General features: G+C 44.2%; 1 long non-coding RNA gene across 1 annotated transcript; it reads left to right on the forward strand.

Moving 5' to 3' along the window:
• The first annotated feature begins 2168 nt into the window (after positions 1-2168).
• On the forward strand, positions 2169-9131 carry LOC116572870. Its single transcript, XR_004278535.1, has 3 exons — positions 2169-2179; positions 6220-6223; positions 9060-9131. It is a non-coding gene; the product is annotated as an uncharacterized LOC116572870 (long non-coding RNA).
• Positions 9132-22328: the final 13197 nt, after the last annotated feature.

Genomic DNA, 22328 nt, shown 5'->3' on the forward strand with positions numbered 1-22328 from the left:
TGAATATACCCTGCTACTCCCTTCTGGCCTATAAAGTTTCTGCCAAAAAATCACTGATAGCTTTATGGGATTTCCCTTGTATATAACTGTTTTCTTTTCTCTTGCTGCTTTTAAATTTTTCTCTTTTCCACTAGTTTTTGCCATTTTAATTACTGTGTGTCTTGATGTGGACTTCCTTGGTTGATTTTGTTGAGGACTCTGCCTCCTGGATCTGGATTTCTGTTTCCTTTCCCAAATTTAGGAAGTTTTCAGCTATTATTTCTGTCCCCTTTTTGTTCTTCCCTTTCTAAGATCCTTGAATGCCAATATGATTATGTTTGATGGTATCACTGAATTCCCTTAATCTTTCTCATTTTTTATTATTTTTTTCTTTCTCCTGTTCAGCTTTATTGCTTTCAATTACCCTGAACTACTTAAATAAAAGCTCATAACTCATTTACTCTGACCTCCAAGTCACTGATCCATTCTGCTTCCTCTAGTCTGCTTTTTACTTTCTGTGGTGTATTTTTAATTTCAGTGATTGAGTTCTCCATCTGATTGCTTATGTTTTCTGTCTTTTTGTTGAGAGTCTCACTGAGGTTCTTAACTTTCGAGTCTGGTGATTATCTTTATGACCAATACTTTAAATTCTGTCAGGCTATTACCTATCAGTCCAGCCATCTGCAATGGTCTTTGCCTATTATGGGAAGGTTTTGGTCCCTGTGCTGTTAGTGGGCTGGTCATGGGCCACCGTAGCTTGAGTTGGGTCAAACTTGGCATTCAGCCTAGCTGCTGTAACACCAAATGGCAGGGTATTCTCCCTGTGTTGTCCAAGAAGCGTTCATTGATGGGTGGGGCCTGCAGTCAGACCCAATGTCTGGTCCTAGCCCATGGTTGGGGCCACAGTCTGACTGGTATGTGTGATTATCTTCCTTTCTCCCTGGGCCAGGAGTCACTTAGAATGTTGCTGAACCCTGTAGAGACTGCTTGCAGAAGTGGCACACTTTTTATACCACTTTGGAAAACTGTTGAAGCCAGGTTGGAGGGGGAAGGTCCATCAGAGAACATGGGAGTGGGACACACTGTTAGTGAGCTAGGTAGAGAATGTTTGAGCTGTGCTGGTTCCCACAGATGTCCATGTATCTAAGCTAGGGGACAGAGGAAGGAAAGAGCACCCACCAGCTCTTTTATTCTTGGAGCAGTCTCCCAAGGATCTCTATCCCTCCAGCTCATGCTCTGAGATTAGTAAACAAATCTCCCTCCCATATACCCCAGGCATTTTTCAAACTGCTGCTTCTATGCTATATCTCAGCAGGGCTGTTTGTTATGCTGTCTCTTTAAGGGTAGGGACTCTTTTTCCCAACACTCTCTAGCTATCCCAGAGCAGAGCCTGCTAATTTCTAAAAATTTAAAAATTTGAGTGAGAGAAAGCACGAGTAGGGGGAGAGACAAAGGGAAAGAATCTTCAAGCAGACTCCCTGCTGAGTGCAGAGCCTAACACAGGGACTGATCCCATGACCCATGAGACCATGAGCTGAGCTGAAACCAAGAGTTGCACACTTAACCAAGTAAGCCATCCAGGTACTCAGCCTGAAGATTTTTAAAGTTCCAGGTATTAAGCCCTACTGATTGTAAGAACTGATGAAGTTAGCTCCCCCTGGTTTTCAAAGTCAAATGTTATGGGGATTCATCTTCTCAGTGTAAATGCCCCTTGTCTGGTGTGGGGTCTGCTCCTCTCCCCTCTCTGTGCCTGTTGCATCCCGCTCTCCTGCAGACAGTCCAATAGACCAGTTTGACTTCTGACCACATCCCTGCCCTTCCTATGCTATTCAGTGTGGTCTCTTCTCTATATTTAGCTGTGGAGAATCTATTCTGCTGGACTTTGCGCCAAAATTTCTGGGTTATTTACACTGATGTGGATGTTATCTAGTTGAATCTGTGGGACAAGACAAGCTTAGGGACCTCCTACTCTGCCATCTTCCCTGGAAGATGATTCAATGATTTTATTTCAGCTGCTGTATTTTTTCAGCTCTGGTTGATTTTTTTTTTATTATATTTCCTTTTTTAAAATTTTTAAAAATTTTATTAAGTAGGCTTGATACCCAATGTGAGGCTTGAAGTCATGACCCTAAGCTGAGGAGTCTCCTGCTCTACTGACTGAGCCAGCTAGGTGCTCCTTTTTTATATTCTCTATCTCTTTGTTGAGTTCTCACTGAGTTTATCCACTCTACTCTCAAGTCCAGGAAGCATCTTTATGACATTACTCTTTATCATGTAGATTACTTATCTCTATTTTGTTTCATTTTTGTTTTGTTTTGTTTTGTTTTACTAGGGTTTTGTCTTGTTCTTTCCTTTGGAACCTATTCATCTGGTCTCATTTTGTCTGACTTCCTGTGTTTACTTCTGTGTATTAGGTACGTCGGCTGTGTTTTCTGGTCTTGAAGGTAGTGGCCTTCTGTAGAATCCTGTGGATTCCAGTAGCACAGTCCTCCTGTCACCAGAACCAGGCACTCCAGAGGTGTCCCTTGTGTGTGAATCCACCTGTTATGATAACAGCCATGGGTGCACTAGTAGATGAGGCTAGACCCTTTATCCTTAAGGCAGAAGTCACTTTGGTGGGGCCCCAGTCCCAGCCAGGGCTGCCCACCAGCTGTGGGAAGGTGGTGGTTGCTTTATGGGGACATAAAGGAGGCTCCACCAGGTGTGGCAGCATGGGAGCCACTTTGGACAGACACCTGTTGGGGTGGGCAGGTTGGGGAGAATAGATTTGAAGAAGCACTGCAAGGCAGAGCAAACAGTCCTAGCAAGGCAGTGTCAGAACTGGTACCCACCAGCATTATGCCAGCGAGGCTGAAGGAGTGCAAAAAAAAATGTTCATTCTCAGGGAAAGTTCCTATAGGTCCTTGCCATTTCAGCACATGTCTTATAATTGGTCAGCAAGTCTCCTTCACATATAGTTCAGGTGCTTTGCAAACTGCTGCCTCCGTGCTGAGTCTGGAGTGAGTGATATTGTTCCTGTAGCCTTCTGGCTCTCCCAGAGTTAAATCCCTCTGGTTTTCAATGCCAGACATCGGGGGTCTTGACTTCCCACCACAGATCCCCAGGACCAGGCGTGTTCAATATGGGGCTCTTCAGAGAGGATCTCTGCTGTGATATCTTAAGGGCTACCACACCAGGGGTTTGGTTCCTGACATCATCCCTGGCCCTCCTATTCTTGTTGAGGTAATTGTTTTTCTGTCGTTAGCCATGGAAGAGCTGTTCTGCTAGTCTTCCGATCTTTCTAGAATAAATTGCACTCTGTGCGTTTGCAGCCTTGATGTGTGCATGGGAGGAGGTAAGCTCAGCATCTTCTGGCTCTGTCACCTTCCCTTCTCTGGATATACGCTTTTTAATATCCCAGTGTTTGAGAGCTTTTACAACTTCATATTTTTAATTTTTATTGGCATTACTTCATGATATAAATCCCTTGGGATTTATTGAGATTTGCTTGGTCAGGGAGTATACGATGAATTTTTATGTTTCATGAGGGTTCTATGTTATACGGCTATTTTGTAGTGATTGTCCTTAAACTTTGAATATGTGCACTTAGCATAGCCTAAAATTAATCTGTATTTCTAGCTTCCTCCTACACAACACAAAGGCTTGAGGAAAGCTTTAATTTCAGTACTCTTCTCACATATTGTTTTTGTCTGGCATTCTCTTTCCCACTTTTTTTTTTTTTTTAACTGTGAAACAACAATAAAAGGAGTAGTAGTAAAATAACTGGCTAATTTAGAAGGTATAGAAATGAAATAGAACTGGAAATGCTAAACAGAGATAATATGTGAGTAAGGAATTATTTTTGTGCCTTCTAAATGAGTCACTCTTACTAATTCTATTATTGTTTTATACAGTCAATGACTATTTGGTCTTAGACTGGCATTCACCCATTCCTTGCCCTCCGTGTTTCTCACACCCCCTCATCCCTTCCGGGATTCACCAACTTTCTTCCTTCAATATATCCTTTCACACTCTCAGTGAGAACCTGAGAGTGGCAAACTCCATCTTTCCTTGTCTGAAAATGTTCTTATTATGTCCTTACTCTTGAATGATCCTTTTATTTTCCACCACTCCCTCTCTCTGCAGCCTGCAGCATTCTGGTCTCCTAATTCTCTCTTCAATCATGATTAACCTGGTATCTAAACCACCCAGCAGCGTTCTCATTTCCATGGCTTTTCTGGGTTTCAGAGGAGGGTTTTAGAAATTCTTTTCCTGTTGTTTTATTTTTCTATTTTCCTCTTGTTTTTCCACATTATCTTATTCACTTGTGACTTCATTGCAATCTTTTAAGTCTTTAACCTAAAAGACTTAGAGCAATTTATTTTATAGTTTTATCAGATTATTCTATTTCCCAAAATTTCGGGGGCCTCTAATCCTCCCTCTTGCCATTTTGTTGAATGGGTTTCAATCAGAAAAGGATATTGAATTTTCTCAAATGCATTTTTAGGCCCCAGGGAGGTGAACATATAATATTCTTCTTAAATATTATTTCCTTAATGTTCTTCCTGACACACAGACTTCACTTATCACCCTAGTTGAAATAAAATGCTCCCCACCTCCTTCCTCCTGTTTTATTTATATCCATAACACTTCTCAGATACTAGCTATCCAAATCCCAGGCTTGTCTTAGTCCTCTGGGCTGGTATAACAAAATACCACAGACTGGGTGGCATATAAACAACAAAAAAAATGTATTTCTCACAGCTTTAGAGGCTCAGAGATCCAAAATCAAGATGCTTGCAGATTTGGCTTCTGGCAAAGACCCATTTTCTGGTGTACAGACAGCCCTCTTTCTGCTGTGCACTCACATGGTGGAAGGGGCAATGCGGCTTTCTCGGGCCTCTTTTTAGCCCACTCATAACCTTATCACTTCCAAAAGGCCCCTCATTCTTCTATCATCACCATAGGGGTTAGGATGTCAACATATGAATTTGGGGGGACATAAACCTTCAGTCCATAACCCAGGCCTAGGAATGTTCCCCCCCCAGGAGTCTTTTCCTTACCCAGAGCCCAGACAATAAAGCTTCCTGAAGAGCAGAATGTTTTCTAGTCAACCTCCTACCAGGGGCACAAACCACCCAGGTACCTGGTGGTGTGCATATCTCCACCCCTAATCCCTGTCTCCTCTCCCGTCGCAAGGCAGGGAAACCCAGTCACCTGGCTCCATAGACCAATAACAGGTCCCCCACCCTGACCGCTGCAATACTGGGTCACAAACTTGCACCTTGGTTTTTCCCTTTCCTCTTCACTCAAGGGCCTTTGCTTTTCTCTTCTGCACTTGGCCAGGCCATCGCATGTATGGGTGTTTGTGGCACACAGGTGTCGGGACTGTCTTGCCTGGACTAGGACCTATTACATCCCTTATAGTTGCAAGGCCCTTGTTAACAATGGGAACAGACCTAGGCCTTGAGTAGACAACAACAAAAACATAGAAGTTTTTTATGGAGTTGCTTTTTTTTTTTTTTTTTATGTTTTCTGTGCATGAAAAAATAATTCTGGCTCTCCATTGTTCTCTTTAAAGGTAGCCTTTTAAAAATATAAGAATTCTTGGGGTGAGGGCGCCTGGGTGGCTCAGTCAGTTAAGCATCTCCTTTGGCTCAGATCATGATGCCAGGGTCCTGGGATTGAGCGCCTGCATGGGGCTCCCTGCTCAGCCGGGAGTCTGCTTCTCCCTCTGACTCTCTCCACTGCTCGTGTTTGCTTGCGCCCTCTCCCTCCCATCAAATAAATAAATGAAAATCTTAAATAAATAAATAAATAAACAACAACAACCAGAAAAACCTCTCGGGGTGCCTGGTGGCTCAGTCGGTTGAGCTTCCAACTCTTGATTTCAGCTCAGGTCATGATTTTGCGGTGGTGAGATCAAGTCTGCTATCTCTCTTCCTCTGTTCTTTTCCCCAGTGTGTTCTCGCTCGCTCACGCTCTCTCTCTCTCTCTCTCAAATAAATAAATGGATAAAATCTTTAAAAAATGCCCAAGAATTCTGGGAAGATGGCCGTGGTAATGGAAACAGTGTTTTTTACCTTCCAGAATTCCCACATAAACACAGAGCGGTAAGATATTAAAACCAAAACCATGGACAGTCTTTACCAAACTACATGATCAGGTTTCCCCCATCACCACAAAATAGAAGCGGGTGGAAAACAGCCATGAGACGGTTCCTCCATCACCATGAGTATTGGGGAAAGCAGAAGGAAGCAGTAGGGTAACTAGACAGCAGAGGGCCCTGCCCACTCTCAGTATAGGAGCAGAATGAGCCCCCACCCACTCCTGGCAGGACAGCGCCTCCCCAGCACAGCATAGAGGCAGAGTAAGGCCCTGCAGCTGCTCCTGGGAGGGCTGGGCTCACCCCACCAGTGAGTGAGGTAAGGGTATCCAGTAAGGTCTGAAGGTCTGTGAATTCTCCCTGCCTGAGCTTCTTTGGCAGCAGACTCCACAGTGTACAGCCACTGGTGGGAGTGGAATCAGAATTAAGTAGGATGAGAACAGTAAAGACCAAGAAAAAGGGACGCCTGGGTGCTCAGTGGGTTAAAGCCTCTGCCCTCAGCTCAGGTCATGGTCTCAGGGTCTTGGGATCAAGTCCCGCATCGGGCTCTCTGCTCAGTGGGGGTCCTGCTTCCTCCTCTCTCTCTGCCTGCCTCTCTGCCTACTTGTGATCTCTTTCTCTTTCTGTCAAATAAATAAAATAAAATCTTTAAAAAAAGAAAGAAAGAAAGAAAGAGCTCCAGCTTCAGGCTGGAACCAGAGTGAGGTGAGAAAAACAGAGTTTTAGGGAGTATCAAATAACTCAATAATCAAGGTAAATGAGATTTTACCACAGTAATTTTTTAAAAAGCAAACTTAATGCCAAAAACTCTTGATGAGCAAAATATCAAACTTTTATATCAGGAGAGAACCGTTCACAGCCCTGTGCTGAGCCTGATTGGAGCTTCAGGTCAAGGAGGGAAATCAGTAATACTGATCCTGCCTTTATTATAGAGTTCTAGAAAAACACACCACAGCCCCCTGAGGAAGTCCCTAAGAGCCATCTTCAGAACCAAGATAACTGAAGAGACATTGCAGTAAGGGTTAGTGGTGAGCAGGAACTTGTAGAATTAAGATCCAAGGAGCATTAAAAATGAGAGATTCTAGTATGTAATGGTTCTGTGATCTGAGAATGAAGATATGGTACAAAGGAAGAAAAGTGGATGGAATTTAAATATTGTGCAAAAAAAATGTTTTAACTGTTTTCAGAAGTCTAGTTCTGGTTTTGTTTTTTTTTTCTAGGATATTGTTTATTTTTTAAATTGAGGTACAATTGACATATTAGTTTCAGGTATACAACATGATGATTTGGTATTTGTATATATTGTAAAATGAACACTACATTAAGTGTAGTTAACATCCATTACCACACATAGTTACAAAAATTTTTTATCTTTTGATGAGCACTCCTTTCTAATCAATATATATTATTAGTTTCAGAAGTGAGAACTTTTAATATCTACTCTCAACGTCTTTCAAATATGAAAAATAGTATTATTAATAACTGTACTCAATGCTGTACATTATATACCTATGACTTACTTATTTTATAAATGGGTGTTTGAACCTTTTGACCACCTTCACCCATTTTACCCAGACACCTCCCACCTCTGGTACCACCAGTCTGTTCCCTGTATCTATGATCTTGGTGTTCTGTTTTGTTTTATTTAGATGCCACATAAGTGAGATAGTATGGTGTTTGTTTTCCTCTGTCTTATTTCACTTAGCATAATGCCCTCAAAGTCCATCTATGTTATAACAAATGGCAAGATTTCTTTCTTTTTTACAGCTGAATGATATTCCTGTGTGTGTGTGTGTGTGTGTGTGTGTGTGTGTGTGTATCACCATTTTTGTAATCCATTCATCCATCTGTGAACACTCAGGTGACTTCCATAGCTTGGCTATTATGAGTAATGTTGCAGTGAACATGAGGGTGCAGATTTCATTTTGAGTTCGTGTTTTTGTTTTCGTCAGAATAAAAACCCAGAAGTAGAATTGTTGGATCATATGAGAATTCTATTTTTAAAATTTTGAGGAATTTTGAGGAACAGTTTTCCATGGTGGCTGTACCAATTTACATTCTCACCAGCTGTGCACAAGGACTCTCTTTTCTCCATATCCCAACACTTATTGTTTGTCTTTTTGATAATAGCTATTCTAACAGGTGTGATGAGACAGCTCATTTTGGTTTTCTTTTTTTTTTTTTTAAGATTTTTATTTATTTATTTGACAGACAGAGATCACAAGTAGGCAGAGAGGCAGGCAGAGAGAGAGGAGGAAGCAAGCTCCCTGCCGAGCAGAGAGCCTAATGCGGAGCTCAATCCTAGGACCCTGGGATCATGACCTGAGCTGAAGGCAGAGGCTTTAACCCACGGAGCCACCCAGGCGCCCCTCATTATGGTTTTCATTTGCATTCCCTGATGATGAATAATGTTGAGCATATTTTCATGTGTCTGTTGGCCATCTGTGTGTCTTTTTTGGGAAAATGTCTATTATTCAGATCTTCTTCCCATTAACTGATTTTTTTTTAATTTTTTATTTTATTTTATTTTATTTTTTTGCTATTGAGTTGTATGAATTTTTTTTTAAGATTTTATTTATTTATTTGACAGAGAGAAAGATCACAAGCAGGCAGAGAGGCAGAGAGAGGGAGGGAAGCAGGCTCCCTGCCGAGCAGAGAGACTGATGCGGGGCTCGATCCCAAGACCCTAAGATCATGACCTGAGCCGAAGGCAGAGGCTTTAACCCACTGAGCCACCCAGGCGCCCCTGTATGAATTCTTTATAAATGATGGAGAATAACCACTTATCAGACATCATTCATAAGTATTTTCTCCTGGTCAGCAGGTTACGTCTTCATTTTGTCGATGGTTTCCTTTGCCATGCAGAAGCTTTTTAGTTTGATGTAGTCCCATTTGTTTATTTTTGCTTTTATTTCCTTTGGTTTAGGAGTCAGATTCAAAAAAATCTTCACTGAGGCTGACATCCTGGAGCTTATGGCCTATGTTTTCCTCTCAGAGTTGTATGGTTTCACATCTTACATTCCAGTCTTTAATCTATTTTGAGTTCATCTTTGTGTGTGGTGTAAGACAGTGTCCACTTTCATTTTCTTATGTGTGGCTATTCAGTATTCTCAACAGCACATATTAAAGTGACTGTCCTTTTCCATTTTATGTTCTTGAGATCTTTGTTGTAAATTAATTGTCTATATATGCATGGGTTTATATCTGGGCTTCCTTTTCTGTTCCACTGAAGTAATTGTCTGTTTTACTGCCAGTGCCACATTGTTTTAACTACTGAAGCTTTTTGATGTAGTTTGAAATTAGGGAGAATGTTTCCTCCAGCTTTGTTCCTCTTAAGATTGTTTTGGCCATTCAGAGTGTTCTGTGGTTCTCTACAAATGTTAGGATTATTTGTTCTGTGGGGGGGGGGGAAATGCCAGTAGAGTTTTGATAGGAATTGCATTGAATCTGTAGATTTCTCTGGGTAGAATGAACATTTTAACAATATTCTTTCAGTCTAGGGCGCCTGGGTGGCTCAGTGGGTTAAGCCGCTGCCTTCGGCTCAGGTCATGATCTCAGGGTCCTGGGATTGAGTCCCGCATCGGGCTCTCTGCTCGGCAGGGAGCCTGCTTCCTCCTCTCTCTTTGCCTGCCTCTCTGCCTACTTGTGATCTCTGTCTGTCAAATAAATAAATAAAATCTTTAAAAAATATATATTCTTTCAGTCTAAATGCATGGAATATCTTTTGAGTTATTTGGGTCTTCTTTAATTTCTTTCATCTGTGTCTTCTGTGGTATCATTGATATTGCTATTCTGAACCCATGTGTGCATGGCAATAAAAAGCCAATAAATGGATATTCTAATTCAATTAGTCACTGTGTCCTTGAGAACCAGGTTTCCCAGTGTGGAGGAAAGGAAATATAGATAGAAGAGTTTAAGTAAAAACCCTAGTGTCCTCAGTTGGAATTGGATGGAGTAGCATAAACTCCCAGAGTATCTTATCACATATGTCATTTCTAGCTTTTCTTGCTGAAAAAAAAAAAAAAAAAACCTAGAAATGATTAACCCAGAAGTGAGGAGGATTCCTAACATCCCAGTTGTGGTCTTTACTATTATTTTCCACTAAAAGAAACCAAGGCTTCTTGGAGAAATGGCTGACTCTAGTCTTGGGCAGGAAATAAACAAGATGAGCTGAAAACTTCTTGCCAAATCAGATAGTTGGCAAGGAAATACTCAGCCTACAAGGGTCTTGTCAGAAGGACTTAGAAGTTGACCTGAGGAGGCTCCAACTGGCTAAAGATGGGACATTTTGAACATTAATAATGATAGTAACTGTGGTGTATTGAAATCCATCAAATATGTTTAAATCCTTAACTTTCTCGTGGTTTTTAAGATTTATTGATTTATTGATTTATTAGAGAGCATGAACAGGGGGAGGGGCTGAGGGAGAGAATATTCAAGCACACTCCCTGCCCATGTGGGGCTCCATCTCACCGACCATGGGATCATGACTTGAGCCAAATCAAGAGTTAGAGGCTTAACTAACTGAGCCACCCAGGCACACCTCTCATGATATTTTTAAAAACTAACTTATCATCAATAAAGGATGACAGTGTAGCAATTGATTATCTAGAGGTGCTTGGGTGGCTCTACGGGTTAAGCATCTGCTTTTGGCTCAGGTCATGATCCCTGGGTCCTGGGATCAAGCCTTGAGTAGGGCTCTCAGCTCAGCTGGCATCTACGTCTCCCTCTGTCTCTCTAGTGATCCCTCTGTAATCTCTCTACCTTTTGCTGTCTCTCAAATAAAATCTTGAACGAAAGGAAGAAAGAAAGAGAAAGAAAGTGGGCAAATAAATGAAAAGGAACAAGCATCTATCCTGCCTCTACTTTATGAACTGTTTCATTGGGTAACCAAATGGTGGATGATGGGAGGTGTCCTTATAAAACCAATCCAGCTCCTAAATGAAAAAGAAATGATGTAATTAAAATTTCAGTATTTTTCACAACGAGTTAATGTAAGCATTGAATTGTTGAACATCATCTCTGCTGACACCTTGGAAAAAGCGAGACAAGCAGACTTTGTGTGCACCTGATGAAAGAGCACATCAGCACCTAGAATATCATCAGAAATCTCTGATGCTGTGTCTGACCGACCCTCTGGATCCAGCGGTCAGCCGGCAGGAGCTGTAGGAAGCAGAGTGAGGTGCTGAACTGCACGGAGAATGCAATCTGCAAACTCCGGCCTGGAGCACTCTGCAGGGGGAATGGCTCACTATCTTCCACCCCTTGTGAGGAGAAGAGAGATGGAGAAGAAACCTGCAGATTCAGAGGCCTAAAAGACATATGAGCAAGACTAACCTCTAGCATTTAGAGAGGCACACAGGAATGATTTTTTTTTTTTTTAACTATAAGGAAACTCAAGGAGAGTAACCACTGTAAAAGTCAGGACAGCGGGTACTTTTGGAAGGAGGAGACGGTTGAGATCAGGATGGGGCCTCGGGCGGGTGTGCAGGAGAGGCTGGTTTCTCGGCCTGGGCGGTGATGTCAAGGTTGTTCCCTGTATCATGATTTACTAAGATTCACTGTATATTGGGGACTGGACGCAGACTGAGAACGGGTAACGCCAGCATCCAATGCCCGAGCCCACAGAGGCGGAGAGGAAAGGAAGGCTCCCGGGCCTCTATTCGCCGCCGGGTTTGGGAACGTGTCTCGGACTCACTGCAGGGGGCGCTGCAGACACGCCGGGACTGAGGCCCGCACGGCGGTGCTGGGAGCCGGTCGGGGGGCGCTCGGATGCCTCTCTCCCCCGTGGGTCTGGCTCAGAACTAGAAGGAGAAGGGAACGAGGGGAAGGCTAGCAGGGAGGAGCCGGGAGGGCTGCGGGGATCCGCGGTGGGCGGGCCGGCGGGCAGGCCCGGGCGTGCGGACTGGGAGAACCAGCCCGGCAGGTGGCGTCGGGAGCAGGCGGCCCTCCCCACGCGGCCGGCCTGGCGGCTCCTTTGGTGGCCCGAGTTTGAGTTTGTTGCTCGCAGAAAGCGCTGACTTCCCGGGTACGGCTTGGGCCTCCCACACCCTCACCCTCCAGGCCGGGAGGGAGGATGGAAGCCGGGGCTGCTGGTGCGGGGACAGATGAGGGCGGGGTTGGGGTTGCTGGCGGGAGTGGTGGCTGGGCCCAGCCTCCCCTTCGCACGCCCACTTGGCGGACTGGGAGCCAGAGGCGGCGGGTGTGCTGGGGCCAGGGTACCAGTGCCTCCAAAGTCCGCTCGAGCCGGCCCCGTGGGGAGCGGCCAGAGGCAGTGCCCACGCCCAAAGATTGCAGACTGACCGCCTACTCCCACAAGCAGGGACACTGGCGACCCCTGGCCTGCGCAGCCCCAGGATGCTGGCAAGACGCCAGGAGAGGACAGAGAAGGACAGAGGACAGGTGCCAGGCCCAAGGCCTTGTCCGCCCCCTCCAGCCCCCGCCTCCCCTCTGGGCAGCCCATGGGCAGCCCGATGATACCGCAGGGATGTGAACTAAGCGGCGCTTCCGGCCGGCCGCGCCGGCCGCGCCGGCCGCGCCATCCTCCACCAGCCCGCCAGCGTAGAGCCGAGCCCGGACTGGTGCTGGACTAGGAGCCCAGCCCCCAATCCCCCACCCCCACCCCCGCAATTTCCTGCCATCGCTGCTGCTCCTGGACAGGTTTGAGCCGGTCTCCCAAGAGGCTGCAACTCAGGAATACTGGGGATGGGCCAACGGTAGGGGAGGACACACCAGTGGCCCTGGGCAGTGAAGTGCCCTAGAAAAAGAACCGGCCTCACCTGGTACCTGAGATTCTCCCCACCCTACCCTGGTCGCCCTTCGGTTGAAGGATCCTTCCCTCCTTCCACTTGAACCTCTGTCCTCAACTCTCTTCCGTGCCCTTCCTCAAAGGACAGCTCTCCAGTCCCAGGACTGCGCCTTCCATAGCTGCAGACTATGGCCGGGACCCCACTGCCCAGGACCCCCAGATCGGATTCTGTCTCCTGATTCCACCTTCGACTGGGGGTGGGACACTAGGTTCTAAGAGCTGGGGAAGAGGGGCTGGAGAAGAGGCCCTGGGCAAGACAGACCCGGTCCCTTCTCTGCTGTGGCCTCCAGTCAGTGCAGGAGGCGGCAGAAACGGGCACATGTGCTTCTGTGTCAGCAGGCGACAGGTGCCTTGAAAACAAGTTAACTGGGGCAAGAGGGGAGAGGCATTGCAGGTGGAGAAGGCTTCTGCCGAGGGACAGGGACAGCCCCGCTTTCCACTGCTTGTCCTTTTCTACATTGTGAATGTTGGCCTAGTTCATCTCTCTCTCTTCCAAATATGTGGGGAGGAAATAGTTCAAAACAAGCAACAATAAGTAAGATGGGGGAGGAGCATCATCAATGCATAAAATAGGATATAATTTTTTTTTTTAAGCGGCAAACTTAATTTCTTTAGAAAACCTTTTTCCGAGGCCCGGAGACAGCCCTGATGGGTATCAAGGTCACTCTGAGGAGAGGAACCAGGTTAGAAGAGGGAGTCAGTGGGACTCCAGCATTATCACTGTGTTTTGATTTTTTTAATGAAAAAGTTAAAATTTTAAAAATGTTTAAAATTGGGGCGCCTGGGTGGCTCAGTGGGTTAAGCCGCTGCCTTCGGCTCAGGTCATGATCTCAGGGTCCTGGGATCGAGTCCCGCGTTGGGCTCTCTGCTCAGCAGGGAGCCTGCTTCCTCCTCTCTCTCTCTGCCTGCCTCTCTGCCTACTTGTGATCTCTCTCTGTCAAATAAATAAATAAAATCTTTAAAAAAAATGTTTAAAATTACAGTAAGTATAGGGGCTCCTGGTGGCTCAGTGCTTAAACACCCGACTCTTGATTTTGGCTCAGGTCAGGATCTCAGGGTTGTGAGATCAGACCTGTGTTAGGCTCACATTGAGCAGGGAATCTGCTTGAGACGCTCTCACTCTCTGCCTTCCCCCCACTCAAGCTTTCAATAAATAAGTCAATCTTTTTTAAAAAAAATACAGTAAGTATATATTTCCAGTAGGGAAACTTGAAGGGAAAAAAGAAAGGCATTTATCCTGAAGAAGAATCCCTGAGGACCATGGGCGTGTTAGGCCTATAGGTGCTTCTGAGGAAAAGGTGTGGGCAGAAGCTTCCTGGTGAGAGGTGGCTTCACCGACAGGCGGAGAGGCAGATGTTCCCCGTGGCCTCTGAAGTAGGGGCAGAGGGACTCACAGATGGAGCACAGGAGTCAGTAGAGCACAGGAGTTGTGGGAATAGCAGGCCTGCTGGCAGGGGATCCATGTACTTGTGCTGCTGAGGGCTGGTCACTACTGCTGAGTGTGTCCTGACTTCCCTGTGTCTCCATCCCTAAGGGACCTGAGAGGGTAGTGGTCCTCCTGAGAGGACCTAAGGAGCATGGACCCACGGGAGGACAGGAGCAAGGACTCCTGGAGAGCAGAATGTGGGCACACTGAGGTCCAAAGCAAATAGGATTTTTCACTGTGTGGGTCAGTCATAGCTGAGAGGTAGAATACATTTGAGAGGCAGTGAGAGCAAATTGTATGGCCCCTTGAGGGCCAAGCAAGGTGAGGTGTTCAGAGGTCCAGAGAGGCTGGGCAGCTGAGACCAGTTATTAGGTAGGGCAGGGGCAGTTTCAGAGTGAGGCCACAGTTGGAGGCATCTGGAAGCCAGGGAAGATGGTTGCCTAAGGGCGAGCCTAGAGACTGGTTTGCCACCAGCAGGAGAGCCAGAGGGGGGACATAAGAAGGACTTGAGTGAGGTTCTAGGGATGGGAAAGCAGTGGTCAGTGTGGCAGACGCTGTGGAGGCCAGCGTCCTAGGGAATGATCTGGGAGGAGATGTGGGTCAGACTAGTTTGACCATGTGGAGAAGCCCACTCAGACTACCAGTAGGGGGAGGGGGGAATTTTCTGTATGGCAGAAATGAAGCAGAGCCAGGCCTCATGGGCATGAGCCTGAGATCTGGGAATACTTAAGATCCAAGGAGGCAACTCCTTGCATGTGTGTGGGGTCTGTGTATCTCCTTTCTGTGACTCTACCTGTGCTCCATGGTTCAAGGTTTCTGCTCCCTGTAACTTTATCCTGCAGTGATTCAGGGTTGCCATGACCAATTCTGACTTCTCATCTCTGTGGCTTAGAAGTTCTCATGCTCCATACTTTTGAACACAGGTTGAGGTCATGACATTGGAATAGCTGGCCAGCATTGAGCCACATGCGCATTAGGTCATATGTCCACTCTTGGCTGAGGTTACCCAGGGCTGTCCCTTCCTGAGCTTTGGCAAAGCAGATTAGGTCAGAAGCTGAATGACATGTCTCATAGAGATGACAGAGAGAAGCAATCAAAGACAACAGCAGGGACAATCCATTGTTAATGGAAAATGTTGCTGTATTTCACTGAAAGGAAAGCATAAAGAGGACCATTTGATGAAGTTCAACACCAGACCAAAGTTTAAAAAGAATTCACATCAGATATTACTGTCATGAGAAAATGTTAAAATTATTTTAAAACTGAGACCATAGGGGCACTTGGATGGCTCAGTTAAGCGTCTGCCTTCAACTCAGGTCATGATCCCAGGGTCCTGCGATTGAGCCCCACATCGGGCTCCCTGCTCAGTGGGAAGCCTACTTCTCCTTCTCTGCCTCCCCTCCCCCTACTCATGCTCTCTCTCTCTCGAATAAATCTTTAAAAAAGATAAAATATAAAACTAGAAATATAGAAAGGATGACCATAGTCAATCACCACTTCTATTCAATGTTATATTGGTGATTCTAGCCAGTGCAGTAAGAGAAGAAAAAGAAAATATATTTTAAAAGGGTGAAATCAAACTTTCATTGCACAGGTGATATTACTGTCTAATTGAAAACAAAACAAAATTTTATAGAAAAATTATTGTAGTAAGAGGTTATATTAAAAAAAAATCACATTTCTAGGTACCCACAGCAGTTAGAAAACATCTTAAAAATAACACCATTTCCATTAGAACAAAAAAAATACAAAATAATTATGAGAAAATCTTACAAAAGACTTGCAACATCAATATGGAAAAAAATGTACGGCCTCTAAAAATACATGTTTATAAAAAATTAAAAAAATGTACGGCCTCTTGTAACATATAAAAGACCTAAATATAAGAATATGCCGTGTTCTTAGGAAAACTCAATATTTAAAGAGGTCCATTTTCCCCAAATGGATTATAGAGTCAATGTAATCCTAAACAAAACTTCAACCGGGTCTTTTTGAGGCCCTAGACAAGCAGATACTGAAATTTACCTGGAAATGCAAAGGCCTAGAATAGTCAAAGTAGCCAAGACATAGGGAGGAGGCAAATGAAGGATCTGTTCTAGCAGGTATCAGTATTTATTATAAAGCTTCCATACAAAAACAGTGTGGCGTGAGCAGAAAGATCAAGAACAGCTAATGATACAAGATAAAGAGCCCAGAATCAGCCTCAGAAGAGTATGAAACTTTAGTATATGACAAAGGTGACATTGAAGACTATTAGTTTCCTGTCGCTGCTGCAACAAATCGTCCCACATTTAGAAGCTTAAAGCAACACTAACTGATTGTTGGAAGGGCTCTGGAGGTCAGAATTCTCAGTGTGTCCACAAGGCTGTGTTCCTTTTAGAGGCTGTTGGGAAGAATGTGTTGATACATCTTTTCTAGCTTTTAGAGGCTGCCACATCCCTTGGGTCCTGACCCCTTTTTCTTTCTTCAAAGTGCAGCACTCCAGTGTCTGACCAAGTCTAATTCCTTCCCTCTTATGAGGATCCTCCTGACTACCTTGGGCTCACTCACATAATCCAAGATAATCTCCCCTTCTCATGATTCTTCACCATACCTGCCAAGTTCCTTCTGCCATAGAAGGTAACGTATCTGAAGGTTTCAAGGATTGAGAAGAGGACATCTTTGGAGAACCAGTATTCAGCCTCTCACAAAGACCAACAGAGTAGAGACAGAAATAGTGCTGACACCTGGGTGGCTCAGTCGTTAAGAATCTGTGCTCGGGGGCGCCTGGGTGGCTCAATGGGTTAAAGCCTCTGCCTTCAGCTCAGGTCATGATCCCAGGGTCCTGGGATCGAGCCCCACATCGGGCTCTCTGCTCAGCAGGGAGCCTGCTTCCTCCTCTCTCTGACTGCCTCTCTGCCTACTTGTAATCTCTGTCTGTCAAATAAATAAATAAATAAAATCTTTAAAAAAAAAAAAAAAGAATCTGCACTCGAATTGTCCACAATAGCCAAACTATGGAAAGAACCTAGATGTCCATCAACAGATGAATGGATAAAGAAGATGTGGTATATATACACAATGGAATACTATGCAGCCATCAAAAGAAATGAAATCTTGCCATTTGCGACAACATGGATGGAACTAGAGTGTATCATGCTTAGCGAAATAAGTCAAGCGGAGAAAGACAACTATCATATGATCTCCCTGATATGAGGAAGTGGTGATGCAACATGGGGGCTTAAGTGGGTAGGAGAAGAATCAATGAAACAAGGTGGGATTGGGAGGGAGACAAACCATAAGTGACTCTTAATCTCACAAAACAAACTGAGGGTTGCTGGGGGGTTGGGAGAAGGGGGGTGGGATTATGGACATTGGGGAGGGTATGTGCTTTGGTGAGTGCTGTGAAGCGATTCACAGACCTGTACCCCTGGGGATAAAAATCTATGTTTATAAAAAATAAAAAATTAAAAAAAAAAAAAAAAAAAGAATCTGCGCTCGACTCAGGTCATGATCCCAGGGCCCTGGGATCTAGCCCCTCATCAGGCTCCCTGCTTGATGGGAAGCCTGCTTCTCCCTCCCCCACTCTCCCTGCTTATGTTTCCTCTCTCACTGTGCTTTCTCTCTCAAACAAATAAATCAAATCTTAAAAAAAAAAAAAGAGGAAAAGAAATAATGCTGAAATAATTGGTTATTCATATGGGAAAAACAAAATTGGTATTAGTAACACAAAATCAACCCCAACCAGATTACACACTTAAATGTGGAAAGAGGGGCTCCCCAATGGCTCAGTCAACATGGCAGACTCTTGGTTTCGGTGAAGCTGATGATCTCATGGGTTGGGAGATCAAGTCCTGTGTGAGGCTGAGCACTTAGCGGAGAGTCTCCTTAAAGACTCTCTGCCTTGGCCCCTCCTCCACATGTGTGTGCATACACTCTCTCAAATCTTTTTTTTTAATGTGAAAGGGGAAATTTAATGCTTTCAGAGATAATATAGAAGAATATCTTTATCAACTTGGGTAGAGAAGGATTTACAGACATACCTTCTCTGGTCGTGGGCCTTGCTTCACTGTGATTTGCAGAAATTGTGTTTTTTACAAATTGAAACTTTTTGGCAGTCCTGCATCCAGCATGTCTATGGGGGCAATTTTCCCAAGAGCATTTGCTCACTTTGTGTCTCTGTGTCACATTTTAGTAATTCTTACAATCCTTCAAATCTTTTCACTATTATATTGTGATGGTATGTGTTCAGTGATCTTTGCTGTTACTATAACCAGTTTGGGCTGTCACAACTGCATCCACACAAGGCAGGAAACTTAATTGATAAATGTTGTGTGTTTTCTGACTGTTCCACTTACTGACCATTCCCCCATCTCTTTCCCTCTCCCTGGGCTTCCCTGTTCCTTGAGACACAGCAATATTGAAATTAAGCTAATTAATAACCCTATAGTGGCCTCTAAGTGTCAAGGGAAAGAGTCACATGTGTCACACTTTAGATCAGAAGCTGGCAATGACTTAGCTTAGTTGAGGAAGGCATGTTGAAAGCTGAGATCACCCAAAGGTTAGGCCTCTTGTGCCAAATAGCCAGGTGTCACTGCAAAGGCAAAGTTTGTGAAGAAAATTGAAAGTGCCACTCCAGTGAGCAGGAATGGTAAGAAAGTGAAACAGCCTTACTGCTGATAGGGAGAAAGTTTGAGTGGTCAGGAGAGAAGATCCAACCAGCCACAGCATTCCCTTAAGACAAAGCCTAATCCAGAGCAAGGCCCTAGCTTTCCTCAATTCTGTGAAGGCTGGAAGAAGTGAGGAAGCTGCAGAAGGGAAGCTGGAAGCCAGCAGAGGTTGGTTCACGAAGTTTAAGGAAAGAGGCTGTCTGCATAACATAGACATGCAAGGTGAAGCCGCAAGTTACCCAGAAGATCTAGCTGAGATAATTAAGATAGCTACACTCAACAACAGATTTTCAATGTAGAGAAAACAGCCTTACAATGGAAGAAGATGTTTCTAGGACTTTCAGAGCTAGAGAGAAGACAATGCCTGGCTTCAAAGGACAGGCTGACTGTCTTCACGGCTTCCTAATAATACAGCTGCTGACTTGGAGTTGAAGCCAATGCTCATTAGCCATCCTGAAAATCCTAGGGCTTTTCAGGATTCCGTTAGATCCACTCTGCTTGTGCTCTATAAATGGAAGAACAAAATCTAGTAATAGCACATCTGTTTACAGCAGGATTTACTGATTATTTTAAGCCCACTGTTCAGACCTACTGCTCAGAAAAAATTCCCTTCAAGATATGGTCACCCAAGAGCCCCGATGATGGATGGTGAGGTGAATGTTGTTTTCATGTCACTAACACAACACCCATTCTGCAGTCTGAGGACAATTGAGTCACTTCAACTTTCAGCTCTTGTTATTTAAGAAATACATTTCCATAAGGCTCTAGCTGCCATAGATAGTTATTCCTCCAATGGCTTTGGGGAAAGTACATTGAAAACCTTCTGCAAAGGATTTACCACTCTCGAAGCCATTAAAAATATTTGTGATTAGGGGCACCTGGGTGGCTCAATGGGTTAAGCATCTGCCTTCAGCTCAGGTCATGATCTCAGGGTCCTGGGATTGAGCTCCATGTCAGGCTTCCTGCTCAGCGGAAAACCTGCTTCTCCCTGCTCTCTCTCTCTCTCTCTCAAATAATAATATTTTTTAAAGATTCATGACTCATGGGAAGCAGTCTAAATATCAACATTCGTAGGACTTGGAAAGAAGTGGATTCCAACCCTCATGGATGACTTTGAGGAGTCAAGACTTCAGAGTAGGAAGTACCTGCAGATCGGGTGACAACAGCAAGAGAAACTAGAATCAGAAGTGGAGGGGCACCTGGGTGGCTCAGTGCGTTAATCCTCTACCTTTGGCTCAGGTCATGATCCCAGGGTCCTGGGATCCAGCCCCGCATCGGGCTCTCTGCTCAGCAGGGAGCCTGCTTCCTCCTCTCTACTCTGCCTGCCTCTCTGCCTACTTGTGATCTCTGTCTGTCAAATAAATAAATAAATAATCTTAAAAAAAAAAAAAAAAAAAAAGGTGGAGCCTGAAGATGAGCCTACATTGCGGCAACCTCCTGTTCAGAACCTCCCGATCAGACTTGAACAGATGAGGAGCTGCTTCTCGTGAATGAGCCAAGCACATGGTTTCTTGAGACAGAAACTTAGTTGATAAAGCAGCAGCAGGGTTTAAGAGCATTGACTCCAACTTCGAAAGGAGTCCTGCAGTGGGTAACATGCTATCAAACAGCACTGCATGCCACAGAGAAACTGTGAAAGGAGGTGTCAATCATTGCAGCAAACTTCATTGTTGTCTTATTTTAAGAAATTGTCCCAGCTGCCCCCGCCTTCAGCAGCCACCACCCTGGTTGGTCAGCAGTCATCAGTGTTGAGGTAGACCCTCAACAAGCAGAAAGATTATGATTTGCTGAGAGCAAGTATGAAGTATCTCTTAATTAATGTATATACATTTTTTAGACACAATACTATTACACTTAGTGGTCTACAGTGTAGTAGGAACGTATCTTTAAATGCACTGGGAACCCAAAAAATTCATTTGACTCACTTTATTGTGGCAGTCTTAAACTGAACCCATATCTCCAAAGTATGCCTGTGTTCAACAATATTAAAAAGTTATAAAAGATTAAGAAATACAACTACATTAAAATTAAGAACGTCTGTGTGTTGGAAGACTCTGTAAAGAAAGTAAAAATTCTACCCCCAAACTGGGAGAAGATATTCACCACATACATAACCAACAAAGGAACAGTACTGAAGACAAATGACCATAACGCCAGTAAGGAAAAGATAAACAACCCAGCAGAAATATGGACATGACACCGGTGGTCCACAAATACACTCCAGGTCACTAGTCCTGAGGAAAATGGAGGTTAAGATGACAAGACAGCAGGGTTCCTTGTTGGCTCAGTTGGTAGAGTATGTGACTCTTGATCTCAGCATCATGAGTTCAAGCCCCATGTTAGGTGTAAACCTTACTTAAGATTTTTTAAAATAAAAAAATAAGGGGTGCCTGGGTGGCTCATTCAGTTAAGCTGACTCTTGATCTCAGCTCAGGTCTTGATCTCGGGGTTTGGGTTCAAACTCTGCATTGGGCTCCATGCTGGACCTGGACCCTGCTTAAAAAACAAAACCAGAGAGTATTTCTTTAAAAGATAATGAGATGGCATTTTATACCCACAAAATTAGGAAAAATTTAATATAGGATAGTTCAAAATGTTGAGGGAAACATGGGGCAGTGGGAGCAACTTTAACTGCAAGGGGAAGTATAAATAGGTACAACCATCTGGAAAACATTCAGAGACATTTGGAAATCCACTCTAGAAAATTCAGTGTTTTTGTAAAACCAGTATGTACACATCCTACACACAGGATTTTCCATTTCTAGGGATATACCTTAGAGAAACTCTTGCTCGGGTGAATGAGATATTTGCAAGATGGATAACAACAGCTTTCTTTGAAATTAAAAAAGAATCCTGAGAACAACCCATGTCCGCATGGATGTGCTGTGCTAATGCACAGATATGAAAAATCCATGTAGTAGACTATCATCCAGCTGTAGGAATGGACCTACACCTATCTGCCGCAATAAAGAATCCTAGAAGCAAAAGAGGAGTGGAAGATGAGAAAGCCTCAGAGGCAAACAAACAAACAAACAAAAACCCCACACATACGCACTATAAGATACTATTTTTATAAATCTCAAAAACAAGCAAAACTGAGCAACATGTTGTTTAAAGACAGATTCGTACTAGGTCGCACTGTTTTTTTAAAGCGTGGAAAGGGTAGCAGTAGTTCTCTCTGAAGAAGCAGTTCCCAGAAGGAAGGGTAGGCTGCGCCAAAGCAGGGCTCAGGTTCTACTTTGGGGCTGGTTTATAAGTACTCATTTTATTGTCGTTATAATGTACGTAGACATGATATAGTTTTTAAAGTCCTGGATCATTAAAATTAGATGCTTGTGTTAAGCAAAAGCCCTCCCTAAGAGGCAAGCCAGCAACTGGGAG

This window comes from Mustela erminea, chromosome 14 (genome assembly GCF_009829155.1).
Source record: "Mustela erminea isolate mMusErm1 chromosome 14, mMusErm1.Pri, whole genome shotgun sequence".
Taxonomy (NCBI): Eukaryota; Metazoa; Chordata; class Mammalia; order Carnivora; family Mustelidae; genus Mustela; species Mustela erminea.